The 25,025-nt window shown below is 38.4% G+C and overlaps 1 long non-coding RNA gene across 4 annotated transcripts in view; it reads right to left on the bottom strand.

Moving 5' to 3' along the window:
* The window catches only part of LOC309861863, a 184,107-nt gene that overhangs the window by 138,779 nt on the left and 20,303 nt on the right, over positions 1-25,025 (bottom strand). For 3 of the 4 annotated variants that reach the window (XR_014310253.1, XR_014310254.1, XR_014310256.1), the window contains 2 exons: positions 13,329-13,416; positions 11,873-11,998 (listed from right to left, as the gene is read on the bottom strand). This is a non-coding gene — a long non-coding RNA (uncharacterized lncRNA). Of the gene's footprint in view, positions 1-3,091; positions 3,191-11,872; positions 11,999-13,328; positions 13,417-25,025 lie in introns of all 4 variants that reach the window. The other variant, XR_014310255.1, reaches the window with a different exon arrangement.

Below are 25,025 nucleotides of genomic sequence, written 5' to 3'. Positions count from 1 at the left end.
TATGTCTACACAAAAACCTGCACACAGACGTTTATAGCAGCTTTCTTCATAACTGCCTCGATGTGGAAGCACCTAAGGTGTCCATCAGTAGGTGGATGAATAAATAAACTATGTTGCACCCAGACCATGGAATATTATTCAATGCTAAAAAAAAAAAAAAAAAAAAGAAAGAGCTATCAAGCCATGAAAAGACACGGAAGAAGCATAGTTGCATATTACTAAGTGAAAGGAGCCAATATGGAAAGGATTTCATGATTTACACCGTGCTCAAATGCAAAGCTTTGGATGCAGCAGCTCTTAATCTGGAGATCTATGAACTAAAAAAAAAAAAAAAAAAAAAAAGCAGGATATCTGACCCCTCTTAAACTTAAAGTAGAAAGTGAATACAGTTTTTATAAGGAATTGACAATGTTCCAACACCCAGAGTCCAATTCATTCAAAGTCCAGAATGTTTTTCTTGTCATCAAACCAAAATAAGCTAGCAGTATAAAACTCTGCTAGTTGCTCTTATACTACCTTTTTTGTTTTTTGTTTTGTTTTGTTTTACATCCAAATTCCTCCTGGTTTTATTATTCACTGAGATGGGACATGATAGAGCTGAGTGTATTTGATAATGCCCAACCATTTCTATTAGAAGGGCATGGACTATAAACTAGAGCTAATATTACCAGCCACCACTTGCTATGAGGTCCCCAGTATAGGCCGTTCCTTGGAAGGCTACTAACAATCATGACACTAGGTACAGAGGAGGCTCTTGGTACTAAGTTAGGGAGGAAAAATAAAAACTTCAAAAATGAACGTGGATCCTAAATTTCTAGAGAGTAGTTGTGTTTATAAAGACTTTGTTAGACTCCTAAAACTCTGTTTTAACACATTTTTTTAAGAGGAAAGAAAGGATTTAGCACAGTTAGCTCCATGGTATAGCTGTTATGTTTAACAGAGGTGCTGTTGTTTGATGTTACTTGTGGGTTTATTGATCCTTTTGAGTTACTGTGGTAGCTCTCTGTGAGAATTTTAGAGTTATTTCCCAGTTACCCACTGAAGCCTTATTCATCCTTTGTTCTTTTATTTTTTTATTGCTTCCAAACACAATATATTTTCTAGCAATAAGAATGGCAGTCTGTTGGAAAAAATAACAAAAGTGAGAACTAATTTATTCTCAATAATTATTGGTAAGCAAATGGGTAACAGAGTCAATAACATCTGTTAAATTTTCTGTGTCTCAACCTGGAATTCATTCCCTTGCAAAACTGAAATCCAGGAGAGTTTTCCTGAAACCAGTACCACAGTACTGCAATGGAGAGAACACAAGTCACTCTTCAGTGGTAGTCATTTATTCTACTATGCATATGTTGGCCAGGAAAGAGTGTGTCTCTTATGCTCCAGAATTACTAGAGCTCTGCTAATGAGAATGGAACATTCTAGAGTTATACAAAGAGTTGATGGTCTCAGAACAGGAATAATTAAAATAATAGTGAAAAAAACAACACAAAATGAAACAAAGCCAACTCCTGGACTTTAAAAAAAAAAAACTCAAGCCTAATCGACGAAAGTAAATCTCAAAAACATGTCGAATAAAAAATAAGTTACACAGAAAACTATATACCATGGGATATAATTTATTTAATTGTCAAATATGTAACTATGCTATATTTATGAATACATACACACGGAAATATATATACACCAGCTTTAGTGTGGTGGCCTTCTCTGAAGTGGGAGCGGAGTGGTTCTGCAAAGCATTAAGAAATGGTTTCAATTATACCTATAACATTTTATTTATTTTATTTATTGGATGCCTGCAATATTATTCCCCATACTTTCCTATATGCTTTATATATTTCATAAGTTAAAAAAATTTACAAAGATTCAGAGTGCTTTCCAAATAATATGCCAACCCTGAAATAAGGAACTGGCAATGACTGCAGATTAGCATAAAACCTAAAAGAAAAGTTCACAAAAAGTAACCAAAGAAGAACGTGGGTGTGAGAAGGATAAGAATTAAGAGAAAGTGAATTCTATGCCACCATTTTCAATATCTGATTAGCACTGAGTGTAAAGGTATCAAAAGACGGTGAGTTCCCTGAAATTTAGATCTACTCCTTTCTGTCCTATTAGCACGGTAATAACCCTAGATCTACACTGGGATCCAAGAATAAAAACTAAGCATAATGTGAATTTACCCAACTAGAATGGTAATTCCTTTATTTGCTGGTTCAGTAGCACAAGGAGCCCAAAATATCCAAGTGGAAGTCACAGCTTCAAGCTCAATGGATGTGTTACTATATTCCTTGGTGAAAGCATCACTTCACCAGTCCTGAGGATAAGGACTTTTAATCTAGCACACTTTAAGACTGCATAGATGATAAACACGATTTCACAAGGGGATCCCTGGAAGAGATGATGAGAGAGCCAGTCCTACTTCCACACAGTTCCCGAATCCAGGTGGTTTAGCTATTGAGTACATAACATTTGAAACACTGATCATTAGTTCAATGTATAAACTCCAACCTTGTGAACAGATCCTGTACCTTGTGGAGAATGATACTCTAGCTTGTGCCTTAACTGAGCTTTTAATAAGCCCTTCTATCATCCTACAAGGCAAGTTTTCCCACACGATGTGGATAAGGCAGTAGCAGTGGATCACATGGGTGGTCCTGCACCCAGAGTCATACCTTCTTTATGAGATAGTTTCCCAGGCATTAAAAGCCCTTAAAGGATAGTGTTGGCAGAGTCACTACCAAGTTATGAAACCAAATCCATAACTAAGTTATCGGATAATGGTTAACAATTCCAGGGTTGAAACAGATCTGGTATAATCGCCCTGCCCCTAAATGGTTATCTGGTCTCTCAAAGGGATGATATCCAGTCAAGAAGTTGGTCTCAGTCAATTTGGGCTAGCAGAAGGGCAGCCAGACATCCTCAGCATTAGTGATAGCCAGCCTCTATCTCCACCCACCATGATCACTACTCTGTTCACAGATACATTATGTAAGTAGAAAGACTGGCTAACATCTGCAAAATGAGTCATCCTACACCGCAGATATACAGTGACTCTGTGAGGTAGATGTTAGTGGGATGTGAGACCTACCTATTCTCAATTTCTGTGCCCATTATCATCGGTGTATCCATGTGTCTCTTCCTTAAACTTCATCATTGCTGGTCTTCTAATCTTGTTCTTTCAACATCCCTAAATAACCAAATAATTGATCATACCTTAGATCAATTCCTCACTCATACAGTACAAACATTCAAGTGCATGCTTGCAGTTCTACCCACGGGTAAATGTCCCTTCCTAACTGTCTTTCATGACCACATCTGAGAAAGCTGTCATGTAGTGGTGACTCACTCCTTCCCAGCAGTAACATATTGAGCTCTGCTGGTTGTTGAAGGAAACTTCACAGAAACCATAAATTTTTTGAGAGCAGTGACAGGAATGTGAACCACCTGTTCGTGTGATTTACTTGTGCCTCCTGCAACTGTGTGAACGTTTCTATCATAAAAGGATTCCTGATGTACCTGCCTGGCATCATCACCTTAGAAGATCTGTTAACACCTTGATCATGATGGGTGCCTCTGGTGGCATATTCATATAAGGTTCCTGCATCAGACTTTTAATCTCTTCTAGGGCACGGTAGCACACCACAAGCTGCTTTCAAGCAGTAAGTCATATTCTTCCCCAGAACACACTTAGAGGTCTGCACTGTGACTCTCTTGTGGGGGCTTTCCAGACACTGTGCAGAGCATCCCCGTGCCCCTGTAGCACCACTGAACTTGCGGGGCCACATAATCCACCCAAGACACAGGTTCCTTAAAGAAGAGATTGAACAGGGATCCTTTTTCACGTGGTGTATTGGGGAATGCTCCTAGAAAAGGGAGGTGAGAGTAGAAGATATGTTTATGTCTTAACTCCCCCGGTGCCTCAGAATGTGACCCTATTTGCAAACAGGATCTTTACAAATGTAGTCAAGTTGAGACGAGACCCTGAGGGGAGACTCTAATCCAATATGACCTTGTGTCCTTATAAAACATGAAAACTGGGACAGAGAGACAGGCCCACATGGAGAATGCCTTGTGAAGACAGCAGAGATTAGTTGACACAATTCCAAGCCAAGGGATGCCAATGACTGCCAGCAAGCCAAAAAAAACTAAGAGAGGAACATGGGTCAGAGTCTTCCTCAGAGCCCTCACAAGGAACCAACTCTCCCAAACCTTATCTCAGACGTCCATCCTCCAGATCTGTGAGACAACAAATTTGCTTAAGCCACCCAGTTTGAAGTGCTTTTTACAACAGCTCTGGCAAAATGATACAGAGCATGAGGGAAATTTGGGGTGTGGTAAATATGACCCTTATTTTGATTAGCATGGTGATTGAGTGAGTTCAAAACTCCTAGAGCTCAATACTAAAAGTGGCTCATTTTGTTGGATATAAATGATTCTTCAATAAAGTTGATTTTAACAACTAAATTTAATGGATTACTTACTATGATTTCAAAGTTATGGCTGCTGCTAATCATTTTTTGCTCTTCATGCTTACAGGCTACTTCATGCCAGTTATTAACTACTCTGATTCCTAATTGAAAATTAGTTCTGATTACTGTGAGAATGTAAGAAAGGACTACATAGTGGGTACAAGGAGGTTTGTCCAGGACTCAGTGATTTACGGGGCGCCTGCCGACACATCCATGGAAATTGGCAACTGCAGACAAAGCAGGTGCAAGGGTAATCCAGGCCGTCTGGATCCTGAGCTGTGTTCAGGTACCACATTTTTGAAAATTAAATATTAATGAAAAATTGTAAAAAGAATCACTCTCTATACCCCACTCCATACATATATACTTCAAATACATCAAAATCCTGGGTAACTATATTTTAATTAAAAAAAAAAAATCTCCAGGAGACAGACTTTTGTTCATGAAGTTTGAGGTAAGATTTCGGGAAGGGAGTAAGAGAAGACTAAGACACAGGAGAGACTGGATAAGATATTCCTTAATTAAAGGCTAGGGTTGCGACGCCTATTCAGAGTTAGGGGTTTGTAGTGCATGTCTCAGTGTAACAGAAAACCCAATCCAGCCCCTTGCATAAAGCTGAAAGAAGGGATAACACTGTCCTGCCCCTGAACCTGGTCCTACACTGTATCTTACTGCCACTCACATACAGTATCCATGATTAAATTATTCTTTATAAATGTTGGTACTTAAGAATTTCTTAAAAAAAATATATATATACCGGTAGAAGAATAAGTCCAAATTCTAGTGGGGGGGAACTGATGTTTATTTTGGAACTTAATGAGTTTGAGGAGTGTCTGGGACATCTGAATGTCCCAAATATCCAACAAGCTTACCTGGAGAAAACTGAAGATAAGTATAACCTAATGATAAGGACTGGGAGGCAATAAGGGAAAGGCTGGAAACATAAAAGACACTGTATGAAACAGGACAGTGGGCAGAAGTCAGAAGCCTGGGGCGCCTGGGTGGCTCAATGGGTTAAGCCGCTGCCTTTGGCTCAGGTCATGATCCCGGGGTCCTGGGTTCGAGTCCCACATGGGGCTCTCTGCTCAGCCCTGCTTCCCTCTCTCTTCTCTCTGCCTGCCTTTCCTTCTACTTGTGATCTCTGTCTGTCAAATAAACAAATAAAATCTTTAAAAAAAAAAAAAAGAAGAAGAAGAAGTCAGAAGCCTGGGGTTCGCCAACACCTGAACAGTGAGAATCAACGGCCACAGACAGGGAGGCTGACTAGAAGAAGGTGGTGTTACCTATGCTAAGCGCAGAGTAGGCAAGCGTGAGCAGAAAAGCCTGGAAGCTGCAAAGGGAACAGGCTCACTGGAACTGGCAATGAGATGGTAGCTGATAATCTCCAAGAGCAGTTTCCAGCATGCGGGAGGTTGAAGCCAATCACAGCAAATTGAGCAATAAATGCTAAATGATGGAATCGCATGCAGTTAATATGATAAGAAGAGAAGGGTAAGAAGAGTCTAAGAGACATTTCCATGAGACAAGAGTTGAGAAGCTACTTCAGATGGGAGACACAGTGTCAAAGCCAGGTAATGTGAAAATGGGAGACACCTGAATTTCTTCAAATGTGATGGGGAGGGGTGCCTGGGTGGCTCCCTAGGTTAAGCCTCTGCCTTTGGCTCAGGTCATCATCCCAGGGTCCTGGGATCACCCCCCCCTCAGGCTCTCTGCTCAGCAGGAGGCCTGCTTCCCTTCCTCTCTCTCTCTCTGCCTGACTCTCTGCCTACTTGTGATCTCTGTCTGTCAAATAAATAAATGAAATCTTTAAAAAAAAAATGTGAGGGGGAAAGAGCACAGAAAAGTTAATGAGGTGAGAGAGAGAAATGTTAGAAAATGGAATCATACCTGCCTGAATGAGGATTTAAGGCAACAGATGAAGAAGTGGCATAGGATAAGGAAGAGAGACCCCCTATTTTCAAGAAGTGTAGGAAAATCCATCACAGGGCTGTAAATATGGATAAGCCTCCCAGTAGAGAAACAAAAAGTTATCTGAAAGAGAGCGTATATGGAGTCCTTGAAGTAATAAACGTGATTTAAAAGATATCAACCCCAAAAGAATGCTTTGCATGACAGAAGTCTATTTTTTTTTTTAGATAAAAGTCATATTATATCAGTCACACTGAATCCAGTACCTTTAGAGATTGTTTGCATACAAAAACATATTCACAAAATAAGCCTCATGGGTAAAATTAACTGTCGCTAAAAAGTCTGCATAGGAATGCAAAACACAATTTTCTTAGTGTATCCTTTCCCAAAGGGACCTACTTTGATAGAAGATAGAACTGGATCACGCAGAGTCATATAGCCTATATCTTACAAAATCACTCTTAAAAAATAATATCATTTCTCTGGCTAAATATTAAGTTAGATGTGGAGGTGCGTGTCTGCACCACTGTAGAAGCGCTGTATTTACACATCAGTGGGTGGATACAGGTGTGGAAGAAAGACAGGGGTTGGAGGGAAACCCTATCCTTCACTTGTTTCCTATTTTATGGACCACAGCAAAAAGTTGCCAGCTACCAAGAGCCACTGCCTCAGAACTGGATTCCCCTTTCGCTCAGAAATTCTAACTGAACTCTTTCTCCTTCCTGAGCTTCCTTTCTCTTTAGATCAAGTACCTAATTACACCCCAAGCTTTAGATTTGCCCTCCAATCCCTCCTACAAACTGCCCGCATCCAGCTACGTATCTTTGTCCATTAATGCAGAAGACACACACATCAAACTTCACGCAATAAAGGAAAATGAAAAACAGGTTACAATGGTTGTTTCTGTGTGCTGGCAAATAGCATTTGAAGTGAGTCAACACGCACCTTTCCCCAACCTTCCTTTACCTAGCGTGTGTGCCTGTTTGACACACAGCATCAGTAAATCAGGCAGTTTACTGACCTGATTGTAATTTCGAGCCCCTCAATTATACTGTTCTTTCCTTCCCTCAGATGGATTGAGTAAGATGGGAAAAAGTGTTAGCAGCTAATGTAAAACAAACATGCTGGCAGGTTAACCATTCGGTTCTTTAGTGAAACTCCCTCTCCTGTTGTTATGATGGTCCACAGAACAATCACCCATTAAGCTGGGACTTGGAGAGGTTCTCCAAACTTAACAAGAATGATACATTGCTGTCCGAGCCCCACACTTCGTCTCAGCCAGTATGCCTGAGGTTTCCTAGGGCATAATTTCATACCACTTTCTGTACCTCCACACATCCGAAGTGGGAAGTAATTCATACTGGACACACCACCAGCTCCCTACAACTCGCTATTTTGAAGTAATCAGGTATGAAGCAAATCTCCTGACCACAAGTTAGCGCCTTATTGCCCTGCCTGCCATGGAGTGCTGAGAGTCTGAGATATGTACCCTGACCAAATGGGATTACGTGAATAGACATTTTCTAGAAATTATGACTTACGAGTGCCGGCCTCATTTCCCTTTGCCTGGTGATACCCTCACAAAGGCCATTTAGAAAGGATTCGGCAGCTTGCAAGGTAACAGAATTTGAGTTCTCAAGTGTCCAAAGATCAGTGAATGCCATTTTTTTTTTTCCTCCTCTGAAGCATTTCTAATCACAATTTAGTTACTGCCGCCTAGATGCTGACTGAGATAAACCTATTTGGAACTCCAAAAATAGCATCTTCTGAGCTACATCTCTGTCTTCTGAGCTTCCCAAAGGAAAGCTCTCTAATGATTTTCAGCTCATTACAACCAGAATCTTCATAAATGGGATAGTTATTATTATTTTTTTTTAAATCTTGGAAGATGCCAGATTGACAGTGCTTAAAACTCGGGTCTGATTTGAGATTACACCCATGGTAACAGAGAAGTTAAAGTGCCAGTGAGTCAGCCAGCCTCTGCCTTCCACAAGGCACTGAAAAGCAGATTTCTGAATCCGAGCTGAAACAGTGATGTCCACATTCATTATCTGGCCATCTTCCTATGGGCCAAACGGACTTTCCAATTGAGATAATTAGGGAAGAACCAACATCTCCACCTCCTGGGAAGTCATGCCTCTGAAGATTTAACCAAAAACCAGAAAAAAGTCACAAGTTCTATAGCGCTTCCTACACATCACCATTTATAAAACTGAACCATTTTATTATACTACATCTAGGCCAATTATTTATGGGTTACTTATTTCAGAAATAAGATACGGAGGCATCACAAGAGGGAGAAGACCTTGTTTCCCTCCCTGTTCTATCAAATTAAGTCTCAGTTTCACCATTCCTGAAATACACGAGTGTCACAGTTACATCCATTGTTCAATGGGCATTCCTCCCGCCACTCACAGAAACTAGAAAACCCTTAATTGCATAGTATGGTCCAAACAGGAATGGCACAAAACAGAATTTCTCAGAGAAAGAGGGAATGGTCGATTAGAGTTTGTTCTGTTCAGGTGGCTCGTTAATTTTCAGGATGGTTCTAAGAAGAACCTGCTACTAAGAGCATTAAGACGAGAGGGATATCAACTTCTACAAGAAGAAAACAGTACTCTTAAGACATTAATTTTACTCTAGAGAAAATTTAAAAATCTCCTCGCTTCAAGCAAGTTCAAAAAGATTATATTCTTCTATTGACAGAAATGCAACCTCTCAGAGCATGAGAATGTTTCCAATAGAACTTCTGGTCCCAGGTTATTAAGGCTATACCTTTATACAATGCTTGCTGGCTGACCTATGTCTTCATGCACCTTGGACATGGCACTCTCTTCCCTCCCATCCTCATTCTACTAGTTTAAAAACAAAAAGAAAGCATACAAAAACAATGCTTCCCTAACCCACTTGATTGGTGATTAAATTTTCCCTCATAGATTATGAACATTTCATTTCCCAATTAAAAGGATGCCTTAATCCAACACCGTTGGTTACTGGACATCAAGACCTTACCTAGGAATTGGTTTTAATAAGTGAGAGGGCCATGTGGGACAAGGGTAACTGTTTTGGAAGGACAGATGCCATAATGAGGGAAAAATGAGAAATAAACAAGAAGTTAAAGGATATTTAAGATAGCTAGGTATCCCACAAGTAACCCAGGACCAGCTTTACTATTGAGACTGGCTTGTTCAAGAAGTATTCTACAGTCAGACATGCTTTGATCCAAATCCCATCTTTGTTGTACTTACTGGTCTATGAGACTTAGGGTGAATCATCTAATGTCTCTAGACCTCCTTTCCTCTTCTATAGAATATCTGTTACCCAGCCCTTAATGGAGATTTCAGTATATAATACCACTATAGATATGTGACTGTGTCAGAGCCCCACAGGAGGGACCCAGAGGGACCCTCAGGTGAGAGACACTGGCAATGAATGATGATATCAACTATTCATTAGAAAACAGAAGAATTATACATACAGAGATTTTTCCTAAAATTCCTTACAGACTATCTGAACAGTTATTAAAATGTGAAATTGGCTGAAATGCCCTATTTTCTCGGACGGTCATTATGGCAAGGAGGATGTTTAGCCCAGGCAGACCCATGCAGAGGTAAGCAACAGGTTGTTTTGCTCCTGGTCATCATGATCAAGTTGGTCTTCATGACCCCTCAGCTTGACTGTGCTTTAGACAGGTTTATTCCAGAGTCCAAGCCTTTGACCTTCCATTTCTCCAAGAGCATATTTTAGAAAACTTGTCACTGTAAATTCTTTCTCTACCCCTTTGAAATAAATGTAAATCTCTCAGCCTCCTGCGAGTTTCACAACTTAGGAAATGTTTTTCTTAAGGGCCTAGGAATCATTCTTGAAATGTAGACATTGGGGAAGATAGCACCCCTCTCTCCCAGTCCCTGTGGAGGACAGAAGTCTAACTTCTAGGGTATCAATTAGCAAACACAGGAAGGTTATTCCCAGAAAAACAGCATTTGCAAGTTCCGGAATAACTAAATATGCTCAACACCTCCATTGGCCCACCTTCTTTCTTAACATCTCCAGTACTTTTCCACGAGCTCACTCTCAGGGCTTAAAACCCTCCGCCTTTTGTTTCCATGAGGCTAAGTATCCAGACTTGTTCTGGGCTCTCTGCCCTGTCGCTGGCAATAGCACCAAAAAAAAAAAAAAAAAAAAAAAAGTCAGCTTCTGTCTGTTCATCTTGTCCAGTGCCATTTATTCCCTTTAACAAGCTCCACTCTCATTTTAGAGCCTCCCTCTTGGCCATGAGCACCTCTGTCAACATCTACTTTAGCACAGTTTCCAAAACCTCTAAGAGGTAATGATTTGCAGGAGGATGAAGCTTGCAATAAAGGAGAGATTCAGGGAAGTCCATCTACACTTGAGCTTTTTAAGATCCACTCTAGAATGTCTATGCCCAAATAGCTTCCTCTTGTGAGTTCACCTGTTCATCTCTCAGGGGTAAACTGGTATGGAGAAATGTATCAGTAAAAGCCTCAAATATGTTCACACCTTTTTATATGCATTGTCTTTTGCAATGTGTCTCAGACACCTTTCCTATCAAGAAATGCACTCTCCTTCTTCAACTCTTGAAATCTAAGCTTGGTCTTATGTCTTTCTTTAGTTAACGGGACATTAGCCAACAAGCCAGAAGCAGAAACTTCAAGAGCGTCCATGGGGGGCCTGCCCCTGCTTTCTCCTGGGACCCCTACGGCCTCCAAATAATGAGGAAGTACATAGAGAGATCCCAGCCATCACCAGCTTTCTAGCTGTTTCCAAACATGAGAATGCAGCCATTCTACCCCAGCTGATTCATCACAGCCCAGAACGTTTAGACAGTCTACAGAATCATGATAAATGATCAGCTACTATTTTTTTTAAATACAGCAAAAGCTGATACCCTTGGGATGCTACATTTACTGAGAAAGCATAAATGAACGCCCAACCCAGAGAAATGAGAAACTAGCTGGAGAAGGAGGGACATCCAAGAAAACATTCTTTCATCATCATGAATCTCAAACCAGAAATGCTAGCTAGAATTTAAAAGAAGTTTTTTAAGGTAATTCGGAATCTCATAGAAAATCAATCTGTCTGTAGGACTAAAAATATCTCAGCTTTGAAACACTTTTTTCATTCTTATTAGACTTGAAAGCATGCCCATTGATCTAGCAAGAGCAATTTGCTAATAATTAGGCTGGCAAGGCAGGCTCAGGTTTGTTACCAAAAGGGTGGGTGAGGGGCCCCTTTAGTTCACAGAAGCCTCTGCCCTAACAAGTCAGAAAAGATGAAGCAGCAGCAACCGAAAATGCCTCTGTTCTCAAACCTTCAGGTGAGATTAAACTACTTCACAGAAAAATAGTGTCCAAGCAAAAGGCACCCCATTGTGTACTTGATGCCTTCCCAGAGCAAACAGTCTTTAAGTCCGGTTCCCTTCCCAAGAGATCCCACAATAAATACTCATATTACTTTCATGTGGCACTTGCTTCTTTTTCTTCTTCTTTTTTCCCTTGGTCTTCCACGAGTATAAGTGATATGCACTGATTCACTTCTGCTATTAGACTTGAAGTTCCTTGAGGGCAGGCTCTGTGTTTAATTCATGCTTTTTGCTCCTACAGAATGAGACACAGAGAAGACGCTCAATAAATATTTTTTACATAAATGAATGGAAGAGGGCAGCTTCTACATCATACGGGGGCTATCCTGATGACTACAGGGAGCTTGGCAAAAAACGGCCCCCTTCTTTGCGTCAGAAAGTTTACATTATAAAAACCTACATCAGTCATGACAATGTGTCATGTTTTTTTCACAAGTGTGCCTGATATTCCACCAGAAACCATGATACTTGACACATCTGTAATGTGTTTTCCTTTGAGCGAATGCGAGACATAATCTATTATTTGCATTTCTTTTTGTCTGGGAGACCAGAATTCCAAGCAGGGGACAGGCTTCATGAAGTGCCAAGACAAAATTTCCTCCCTGAGATGACACATCATCAAACAAGTTGCATCTTGATGCAGATATTTCTTGGAAACTCAAACTACCTAAAAGTGGTATTGTTTTGTTTTCAAGTGGTTATTATGGTGAGATTGTTTTTACTGTTTCAGTTGCTCATACCCCAAAAAAGAAAAAAAACTATCCCTTCCCTTATAAAATATTTATTATTTTATATTTTAAACGAAAGAACCAAATCAATTCTGTTTTGAAAGGCACATTAAAAATGTAAGCACAAAGTACAGGGCACATTTCACAGAAGATTAGAACTGCTAACAGTTTTTTTCTTGTTTGTTTGTTTGTTTTTTCCCCCCATCTACCAGAAGAAATCAAATGAAGCCAGTTTGCCTCTGGGGTTTTAACATCATTACTATTCATCTTAATAATGAAGTTAAAATTAACTGAAAGAAGACAAAATGGAAAAAAAAATTCACTTCACTAACATGGGTTTACTCACATGAAAATGGATAAAAGTAATATCCTTTGGGCACAGTTAAAGAAAAAAAATCAAAATAACCAGGTACCCCACGATGGAAGCAGTACCTCAAAGTCATTTTTTGTTTATGGAAGCATAAACTAATGCATAACACACACACTTCATACCCATATATAAACATATGTTTGGGGGCACCTGGGTGGCTCAGTCATTAAGTGTCTGCCTTCAGCTCAGGTCATGATCCCAGGGTCCTAGGATTGAGGCCTGCATCGGGCTCCCTGCTCAGCCAGAAGCTCAGTCAGCTTCTCCCTCTTCCACTCCCCTTGCTTGTGTTCCCTATCTCGTTCTCTCTCTCTCTGTGTCAAATAAATTTTAAAATATTTATAAATAAATAAATAAACAAACAAACATATGTTTGGACACATGTATATATACAATAAAAAATAAAGGCAGCTACGCAGAGATCTTTAAAATTATATTCAAAAAGATTACAAACAAGATGCTCCACTTACCAGAACTGTTTCTGAATCACACATAACTAAGTGCAGGAACTCAGCTCTGGTTCATGTCAGCTCCCTATATTTTCTCTGTGGAATCTTTCTGTTGAAGAATGAAAAGACAATAGAAAGGTCAAAAAGGGCATCTCCACTCCACAGGGTCCTCAAAATGAGCACTCCTGCTTTGACTTTCATCCTTCCCCTCTGAGAGAAAGAACAGGCATCATGATCCTGGAAATGAACAGGAGTTTTCTTTAACCAATTAAACCCTTTTCAGAAAACTAAAGCTGTCATATTGGAGATACAATGATGGTAACAATAATGAATTGTAGAGCCAAGTTAGATCCTAAAAGATACTGTGTTGGCTTGGCTGTCAGGTGGGAACAGTGCTTACTCATTCACAGTCTTCTAAGGTAAAGTTTAGAACTCAACCATTTCTCTTCAAACCAGTAAATTATTTTGGTTTGGACTGGGAAAAAAAAAAAAGGTACAATTCCAGAGGGGGTATGCAAAACTCCAAATTATAGGACTGAATTGATGTGTGTGTGTGTGTGTGTGTGTGTGTGTGTGTGTAGATTTGTTTTGGAGAGATCTTGACTTAACAGCTTAAATTTTCTTCATTTTGGAGAAACCAAACATAAAGAGCAATGTGAATCAGGACACAGTGGAAGCCCAAATTCTCATGGAGTTTTTATCTTTTCAAGTACACAATTCCAGAAAGGTCAAGGGTAAAGTCAAGATTATCTATTCACAAATGATGGGATCATCTCACCCCTGCCAATAATCATCACCCCTAATTCATCAGTTTCCACCCTCTCACTCTGATTCCTTTCAATATTTAACTTTTTTATATTATGCTAGGTGCACAATGATAATAAGATATCAAAAAAGTCACACTAGCATATTATCTATTTTCTAAGATTTTACCACAGTAACCTGGTCGTATGGTTAATTCTAAGTATAGTTTGAGGAAACACTCAAAGTTACACACAACCTGTAACTGGGTAATATATGCACAGAAATCTTCCCCACAAAACATATATTTGCATAACAAAACTAGAGATGACTTAGGTGGATAAATTAACATGACTGGGAACTGATATCTAAGTAAAGATTTTAAATGATTTAATAATAACTTTCCATTGAAAGCATAAAGAATCATAGAATGATAGTGAGCAGTATAAAATATGATACAGGGTAGAAAGCTATGGAATCACAGAGTTCTAAAATGCATACATAATAGCTTATATGTCACCACCAACTGAAGAATAAAAAAGGTGCTTTGTATTGCACAATTGATAACTTTGTGAAACACAAGGTATTCATTATGTTTACATGTAGGAAGCAGTTTTTCACAGTGGTTTGGTGCAGAGACCCTAAATCCATACTATTTGGATTCAGATGACAGGTCTTCGCTCGCTAGCTGTGTGAACTTGCACAAGGACCTGAAAGGCAATGAACGGATAGCAGGCACATTAATAATAATGGGGTTGTTGATAGTATTAAGCACGCCAGTTCCTATAAAGCACTTAGCACAGACCCTGTGACATAGTAAGTATATCTCTTATTCATTCAACAAACACTTAAGCAGCACATATTATATTCCAGGTACTGTACTAAGTACTAGGAATTCAATGCTGAACAAAACCGACATAGTTCCTGTTTCAAGGAGTAATAATATGAGCTATAGTACTGTACATTTTAATATACTTTAGATAAACAGCAGGTCCACAATGTTTATTGTGTGTGTATGTGTATGTATATGTGTGTGTGTGTGTTTACATACTGTTCTAATGCAATACCATAATTGTTCTTTTCCTGATTTTTTTCTCTCTCCTGTGCCTGCCTGAGTCCCCAGTGCTCAGAGATATACACGGAAGATGTAAGGAACACATTACTAGACACTGACTAGATATTCATCAGAGCTTCAAGTGACCATTTCCCCCAAGCTCTACCCGTCTGGAACATGGAAAATAGGAAAAGATGGCCAAGTATGAGAAGACCAGCACAACTGCCTTAAGATTGTGAAAACCATGTACAGCTTTAGAGATGTGGACTCTTCAACATTGTTCATTCTTTTCTGCTCTTATCTCTTGAGGATAAGAGCCAGGCTTTAGAGGAGTAACTGCAAATACCATCAGGCTTCTATGTCTAAAGTCACCAAGAAAATTCAGTGCTCAGCCATGGGGCCTAGCATCCAACAATGGCTTTTTTGTTAGTGTCAGATGGCATGGAACAAGACAAGTGTATCCAAAAGTCACAGATGGAAGATCAGTTACATTTTTAAATGGCATTGTTATGGGCATTTGGCCAACAAACTTTTGAGATTCTGCTGTGAGGCAGACACTGGATTCAATATTGGCGATTACACAATGAGCAAACATGTAAGGGCCCTACCATCCTGGGGATGAGAAACACAATTAATGAAATGATCAAGCTAATGATTTAGGAATATCATCCCAAGGGAATATGCAATAAACAAACATAAACCAGAGGGGATGATCAGAGAAGGATTCATGAAAAAGTGATACTTTAACTAAGAAGAGTAAGTAGCCATTACTGAGACAAAGATGGGAAGTGGGAGTAGGAAGAGGATGGGGCCAGTGCTGACTTTGGGCTAATCTGTTACCCAGAAACAGGTAACTAATAAGCCCTTGTACAGCAACTGATCTGAAAAGGGCAAAAACAAAATGTGTTTTGTTTTGTTTTCTTAGTAAAACCTAACAGGATAATGACAAACTAAAGTGTGCTGCTTTCTTGGATGTCTGATGCCCGATTGATGATCTGATACCTATGCACAGTGTTTCCAGCTTTGCTTTCAGATTTTATAGGAAAAAGACAAGAGTAAACTCTTATGTTCTTACCATTTTCAAAGTCATCGTCTACACAGAATGTGGTACCATCAGAAATGAGAACAAGACCTATATTTTCCCTTCAGCCAGACAGAAGTAACATGTAGGAACACAAACATAAGGCTCTCCCCCTAAGAATCTATCATTTATTGATGACTGGCCCTACCATTTCCACCTTCTTAAAAACAATATAAAGAAAAAAGAAAGTCCAAGGGACTTTGCTCTCATACTTATACCCATGCTAAATTAGTAAAGAAACTTTAGGGGGAGACATACCATGAGAATCTCCACATTTATTTCCAATATATTGATAAGGCTTGATCTGGTTGTACCCTTACAAGTATTTCGTTCCATTAAGCAAAATCTGAGAGCTATAGTAAAAACTCTTGATTCAAAGTGTTTTATTTCTTCTAAGTTAGAATACTCCAAAGATGAAAATAAATCTCTGCTCTAGAAACAGAGAATGGTATCAAAAATTGAATGGGAAAGCAGTGACAAATTTTCACTCTGAAATAAATGTGTGAGACTAGCTGACAACGGGGAAGCCGATTCAGATTCTCACTCCTTTGGTGGTGTGGCTTAACACCAAATCTAATAGGCATTTAGCTGGCTGACTAGGGCAGGAAAAGGGGGTCTGCAGCCTCTGATGCCTGCATCTGTGAGAATGCACTGAAGCCACTAAAATTATCAATCAAGACTTGATGTTAGTGTCAAATTTGGTGATTTTTTTTTCTTTCAAGGGGATAAAGCTAGAGAAATAGATAACTTTTGGCTCAAACAGTCCAAAGGAAAGTAAAAATAATCTCTGATAGCATGAATAGGGATTATCAAAATTGTTGTGTCTGCACAAAACTTGGAGGTTCTCATTTCTCACAATCAGGTGCCTACTGGAGATTACAAATTATTTTCATTTTGCTACTGTCAAGGAATAAAGTCGAACACCTGTGTCTTCAAGTGTTCCACCAGACAGCTACTTAGGTTTTAAAAAAAACATTACATCAGCACAGTGTAAGAGTAATACCAGTGCTTTGGTGCCTGGAGGAAAAATAGTACTACAGTTTTTTTTTTTTTTTAATGTGAATTACTTTTGATTTTTCATTTAGTATCAGGATTTTTACTCTTTACGCAAGTGACTGCACATGCAGCCAAAGGGGAGTTGGGGTGCGGTGGGGGGAGCATCAGCTAAATGTCCGTTTCAGCTGTGCTGTAGAATTCACCTAGGTACAGTGGGCTTGCCAATAATAAATATCAAAAGTTATATTTTCTCCTCAAGAGAAGAAAAGCCATGAACATCAGTCTCTATTCAATTCTAATCCAGATCCATGGAAATGAAGGGAAGGAAAGTTGGGGATTATGGTCTGTTTAATCCGTTATATCTGCAGGGTGAATGGCAAGGATAGAAAGAATATGCCATCTAATAAAAGATTAATGTGAGAACTCTTCTGAATGATAACCATATTGCTTCCTCCCGGAGCTAATTATGCCTTTGAATCACATTCAGAAGAGAAGACACAAAGTTACCTTCAGCAAATACTTATTTTAATTGCTTAATAGTGAACACTTCTTTTTGAGCTAATTGGGTTATTTTTCTGGGAGGTACACAAATCTCTCTGTCCTGGTAGAATACTGAAAATGAATAATCTTATTCCTTTGGAAGAAGGATTTAGAAAACTATAATTATTGACAGATAATCAGATTATTTTCATCAAAAGACAATTTGAAGTTGAATTTATTTTGACTACTGAATTATTCTATAGAGTTTTTGAGTGAGTCAGATCTCAAGAATTAATCCACAGCTGTACTGTGTCTTCATGAAGAAAAGAGATCTTCTGTAACCTCATTTCTATACCCCCGGCAGTTGAGAACCTAGGGCTGAGATTATTTTATCATCCAACCTCACCTGGCATCCTAAGAAGATACATGCAAACATCAGTATCTCTCATAAGAGAGATTGGTATCTTCTAACTACTCACTGGTAATACCAATATAGAAAGGATAAGAGTAGGTTATCTGGCAGGGTAGAGTACTTTATTACTGAAATTGTTAAGAATTGGTGGTACGTAGTGCTAATAAAGTATAACCTAACTTTTAGTAGGTATTATTATTTTTTAATTTTTCTCAGGTGGGACACCTGGATGGCTCAGTTGGTTAAGTGTCTGATCTTGATTTCATCTCACTCATGATCTTGGGATCCTGAGATTGAGCCCTGCATCAGTCTCCATGCTTGTGGGGGTGGGGGCAGTGGGGGTACGCTTGGGAGTCTCTCCCTCCCTCTGCATCTCCCCTGCTCACAGGCACACACATGTACTCTCTCTTGCTCTCTCTAAAATAAATAAATAAACCTTTAAAAAAGCTTCTCAGGGAATGCATCCCCCACAATTACATCTGGAGCAGACCACTCCACCACCACTATCCTGGTATATATTAATTATTATTCATTAAATAAATAATAATTAATAACATTAATTAATTAATAATATATTAATTACTTGGTGTATATTATCCTATTGAATTCTTTCAGCCAAGGAAAAGAAACTCGGAAGGTAAGTAACTCACCTTACACTGTTACTCAACTAGTTATTCAACTAGTTATTCAACTTGTTAAACAAGTAACTTGTTTAACAAGTAACTATTGTTACTCAACCAGTTAAAGTCACTCAACTTATTCAACTAGCTTTAACATCAATTAAAACCAAGGGCTTCCTAATGCCACTAGTTACGCTGTTTAAATGAGGAGTCTGAGTCTCCTAACCATCACCTCCTTCTTTATTCCTTAAAAGTCACATTCCCCTTGGAAGTGCTTAGGCCAATGAAAAGCTAAGAGAAAAGATACCTGTGCCCCAACTCGCCTTCCATGAACCCTGATGTTGGAAATAGCCATATATGCGGGACAGGGTTGTATATTGGCCTCTCCTCTACCAAGGACAGAGCAGAGAGAAGAGAATGAGTTTGTACAGATACATATATATCATCAAAGCTACCCTCATGAAGAATGCATTTTCCTTAACTTGAAGAATGAGTAGACCCACCATCACCTAACTATCTCAAACTCAGTTTGCTCTCCATTAGGTAAAAAACAAACAAACAAACAAAAAAACTTGGTAGGGAGTAAAATATAACATCAAAGTGTACAAGGATTCTCTATTTCCTTTATTGTCTATTGATTTCAAAATTAAACTCACTTTTGGTAGGGATTGCATTTAATGTGTATATTGCTTTGGGTAATATAGACATTTTAACAGTATTTGTTCTTCTAATCCATGAGCATGGAGTGCTTTTCCATTTCTTTGTGTCACCTTCAATTTCTTTCATGAGTGTTTTACAGTTTTCAGAGTACAGAACTTTTACCTCTTTGGTTAGGTTTGTTCCTAGATATCTCATGGCTTTTGATAAAATTGTAAATTTTGGGACTGATACCAAAAGTATTTTTCACACAACGAGAACAAATAATCCAAAAATTCATATGGAACTACAAAAGACCCCAAGTAGCCAAAGCAATCTTGAAAAAGAAAAGAAAAGCTGGAGGCATCACAATTCCAGACCTCAAGTTGTATTACAAAGCTCTAGTGATCAAAACAGAATAGTACTGGCCCAAAGACAGACACATAGATCAATGAAACAGATTAGAAAACACAAAAGGAATCCACAACCATATGGTCAATTAATCTTCAACAAAGCAGGAAAGAATATCCAATGGAAAAAAGAAAGTCTCTTCAATAAATGGTCCCGGGACAACTAGACAGTAACATGCAAAAGAATGAAACTGGACATTTTTCTTATACCATACACAAAAATAAACTCAAAATGGATAAAAGACCTAAATGTGAGACAAGAAACCATTAAAATCCTGGAGGAGAACATGGGCAGTAACCCCTTTGACATCAGCAGTAGCAACCTCCTACTAGATATGTCTCTTGACGCAAAGGAAAAGAAAAGCAAAAATAAATGATTGGGACTTCATAAAAATAAAGAGCTTCTGCACACCAAAGGAAACAATCAACAAAACTAAAAGGCAACCTATGGAATGGGAGAAGATATTTGCATAATAATAAAGGGTTAATATGCAAAAAAAGCAAAATACATAAAGAACTTATAAACGCAACACCTAAAAAACAAATAATCCAATTAAAAAATGGACAGAAGTCATAAATAGACATTTTTCCAAAGAGGATATCCAGATGGTCAACAAACACATGAAAAGATGTTCAACATCACTAATGAGGGAAATACAAATCAAAATCACAAGGAGATATCACCTCATATCTGTCATAATGGTTAAAATTCACACAAGAAACAAGTGTTGGTGAGAATGTGGAGAAAAGGGAACTCTCTTACACTGTGGGTGGGAATGTACACTAGTGCAACCACTGTGGAAAACAGCATGGAGTTTCCTCAAAAAAGTTAAAAATAAATGCACTCTATCATCCAGCAATTTCAGTACTAGGTATTTACTCAAAGAATACAAAAATGCTAATTTGAAGGGATACATGCACCATGATATTTATAGCAGCATTATTTATAATATCCAAATTATGGAAAGAGCCCAAATGTCCATTGGCCAATGAATGAATAGAAAAGATATGGTACATATATGCAATGGAATATTACTTAGCCATAAAAAAGAACGAAATTGCCACTTGCAATGACATGGACAGAGCTAGAGAGTATTATGCTAAGCAAAATAAGTCAGAGAAAGACAAACGTCATATGATTTCACTCATACATATAATCTAAGAAACAAAACAAATGATCACAGGGAAAAAAGGAAAGAGGCAAACTGGGAAACAGACTCTTAATTAAAGAGAACAAACTGATGGTTATCAGAAGGGCGGGGGGGTAGATTAAATAGGTGATGCGTTTTAAGGAGTGTACTTAATGTGATGAGACCAGGTATTGTATGGAACTGAATCACTAAATTGCATACCTGAAACTAATATTACACTGCATGTTAACTGGAATTTAAGTAAAAACTTAAACAAACAAAAACAAAATTAAACTCACTAGAATATTTTCATACTACAAACAAGGATGAGGTTGATAACCCAGATTGGAGAAAAGTACATCTGAAGGATTGTATCATTGCTTTGTCAGGCTACAAACGAACCAGACCACTCTGAGTGGGTAATTTACTTAAAAGGGAATGAATGTTCTCACAGCTAATAGTGTGGGAAGGATATAAAGAAGAAGCTCTTAGAAAGCGGTAGAGAGAAATGAGCTTCTTTCTTAGGGAATAGGATTAATTTAGTTTGGACTCCTAGGTATGGAAATACACAGTTCTCTTATGGTGATGGTTCGTGAGCTGCTTCAGTCACATGCAGCCATGCAGGGAAGGGTTAGGAAATTAGATCTCCAGGGTCCCTAGGACAAGCTTAGGCAATAGCTTGGATCTGAGCAATCCCTGAGCTCAGTAGACCACACAGCTGAGTAAGTCAAGATGCTGATCACTGGAATTCCCCCTTGGTGGCTTCTGTCATAATCACTGCCATGAGATTGAGGACACAGATGCCTCATGTCTTCTATTGGGATTCTAGTGTTTCCTAAGTTGAGCCCTATCTCCCCACAATACTTCCTCATCCAATAAATGATTCTGATGCATGCATTTGCGATTCTGAGTCCCACAAAGACAATCCTCAAGTCTCAGAGTGTAGCCTCTCTTTGGGTCCTCATTTGCCTATGCTATAGCTACAGAAGATTCCCATTCAAAAACTGGGGCCTATACAACCTCCTTGGAAATATGAGCACCAATATCTATTTAAAAAGGATCATAGGGCACCTATAGGTGCTTAGATGGTTAAGCACCTGCCTTTGGCTCAGGTCATGATCTCAGGGTCTTGGGATCAAGTCCCTCATAGGGCTCCCTGCTCCCTGGGGGGCCTGCTTCTCCTTCTGCCTCTCACTCATGCCTTCTCTACCAGATAAATAAATAAATAAATAATCTTTTTAAAAGGATAATAAACACAATCTGTGGTCTAATAATCAATCACACTTCCAACTACATACTCAAAAGACATATGTGGGCATGTTTACCAAGAGACTTGTACAATAATGTTCAGAGCAACGCTATTTATAATAGTCAAAATCTGGAAACAATCCAAATAGGATGGAGATATAAAAGGTTTTATACACAAATAATGGATTACTATACAGCAATAAGAATGAACAAACTAGAACATGTAATAACATGGATGAATTCCACAAACATAATAAGAAAAAAAAAAGCAAATACTAAAGAATTGCATGTTGCCTGATTTCATTTTTATAACATATAAATAGAGGCAAAACCACGGTACATCTTACAAACCATGATAGTGGTTACCCTAATGGGGAGGGATAGATAATAACTGGAAGTGCTGATAATATCCTCTTTATTGAGTTGGGCCTTTTCACCTGTGTTTGTTCATTTTTTTAAGCATTCATGGAACCATAAGCTTATGAGATGTATACTTCCATTATTACTATATAATGTTACGGTACTTGAATCTGAAAAGTTTATTTTAAAATGATAAAATAATGGAGGTTTTAATGTCTGGAACTCTGCCTTGCTTTTGCCAACATCCTCCCCCATTCCAAGTCTTACCACCTTTTGCTTTCAGAGTCATGGGAAGACTAATGAGCACATCTTTTGGAGTGAGGCTTGCTAACCTCCCTAGACTTATAAATCCTGCCCTGTACCGAACTCAAAGCAACAGCTAGAATCAGAATATCTTCCACTTGTCTGTATTATTACTACAAAATACAAGTTCCATGAAGATTAAGTCTTGCTTTCTCATCTGAATGCCTAAAGTCAGTTCAACCTACCTATATCTTTCTTCTTTTCATTTATTCATGTATTTTTTATTAAATTATTTTTAATTATTAAATTATGCTGGGCATTATGCTCAACTATGGAGATAACTAGCAAATAAATTCATAGTCCATACATCCTCCCTCTGCCTCACTTCATTCCTGTAGCTTCCTAGATGATGATTACCTCCTTCTCAATGAATCCATCTGGTATCTGATAATTCATGGTGTGGCAAGTCATCTCTACCATAGTTCACAATAGGTAGACACAGAGATGCAGATGGACCATGGCTGTTAGAGTGATTGAATTATCCAGATTTATTTTGAAAGATATAGGGAGTCATGAGTCCATTCCATGATTCTAGCGTACATAAATAAAATTTCTAAAGAATGAATTAAAACCAGAAATATGCTTCTATTTGTCTGCTTGTGATTTTCTTTGTGGGAGTCATCATATCCTAAATGTCTAGCAATTTTTAAATGCCTTCTTTATCTCATTCCCATAAATTAGGGAGCCCAGTTAAGTGGATTGTAGACTCTGGGAGCTATATTTTTAAGACATAAAAGAAAAGGAATGCATAGCATTTCTCTGTGGATTTATCAGCTTCATTAATTAATAACTTATTCAGTGAGTTTAATAATGTCAAGTAATAATACAGCCCATTAACAATGATTTCTGTTTTTCAGAATAATAGGTATAGTTATATGTGTACCAACCTTTTGAGTAAAACTCATGAAAATGATATAGTGTTACTATGTTGCCAGATTCTGTCACACTCCCCAGAAACCAGATAATTAAAAAATCTGAGAATACTCTAAATTAAGATTTGTTGGGGTATAGATTTGGACAGTATTTGCTATATCAAAATGCAACAGGAATTGTAAACACTCTTTCGAACCTACAGTTTCCAGGCCAGTTTTGGTAATGACTGACATTTATATTATAAATGTTATCACAAAAGAGTAACCAGACTGTTAAGGCTACAAATTGTCTACATTTGTTTGGAAAGAACCTTTGACATTTCCAGTTATACACACCTTCACTTTGCTCTTCTGCCCTTTGCTCAGAGAAGATATATTTCCAGACATCTATCCTACAGATGACAAATACAGATTTCACTTTACCTCTAATCTGATCTTTCACTTAACCTCTAATCTGATCTTTATTTCAACTTCCCTTTTCTTTAATTGGCCTGAGCAATCTTTAGACAATCTTACAAACAGTACCCTTCCTTTCCTTTCTTTTCCCTCCCTCTCTCCTTTCCACAAACATTTATTCAATGCTTCCTGTATTTCAGATATAGGTGATAAAAAGACAAGTAAAACACTTTCTGACCTGTAGCACTATAAAATTTCCACCAATCTACCAATTTCAAACCACTCAAGTTCCCTTAGCACCCTGGAATCTGACTGGTTTGGGTTTCTGATGCCTAATCTAAGCTTCTTTTAAAAGCAAGTTTTGCCACAGATTTTTTTCTCCTTTTCTCAAAAGCTGCCAATGAAACAATAGACAAGCATTCCTGAGTTTCTTCTTTCCTGCTCACAACATTTCCTTCACCAGCCCCTATTCAGCTACTCCATGAACTTTCATGGCCAGGTTGATCAAGTGATTTCATAGGGAACCCATTCTACTAGAAGAAAACACTTTTTGTGTTGAGATTTTACTGACAATTATATCCCATAGACAAGGACTGGGGATAAGATTCAAGGCACAGAAACCTAACACTGACACAGGATGAACCTCCCACCACCTGGGTCCTACCTCTGGTGCCTGTTTACCGAGCCCTAGAACATTTATGGAGATTTGTCATTTCAGAGTTATAGTGATGAGAAAAACAGCCTCTAATTTCTTGGTAACTATAAAATCATGAATAACTATGTTACAACTATCCCAAATGATTTTTATCCAATCAATTCTCAACTTGATTTCATTTCAGGGTCAACTCTGTGGGTCATTTTATATGCAGAAAATGTCCCTGAACTGAATTTATTGCCTCTCAGTCTCTCAACAGGCTTACCACTCCTGGATCAGAATTTCAATTGTGCCACCATTTAGGGCTACATGGTCTTCTGCTGC

Source organism: Mustela nivalis (assembly GCF_964662115.1).
Source record: "Mustela nivalis genome assembly, chromosome: 3".
Taxonomy (NCBI): domain Eukaryota; kingdom Metazoa; phylum Chordata; class Mammalia; order Carnivora; family Mustelidae; genus Mustela; species Mustela nivalis.
Note: the sequence above shows the minus strand (reverse complement) of the source record. Positions and strands in the feature narration are given on the sequence as shown.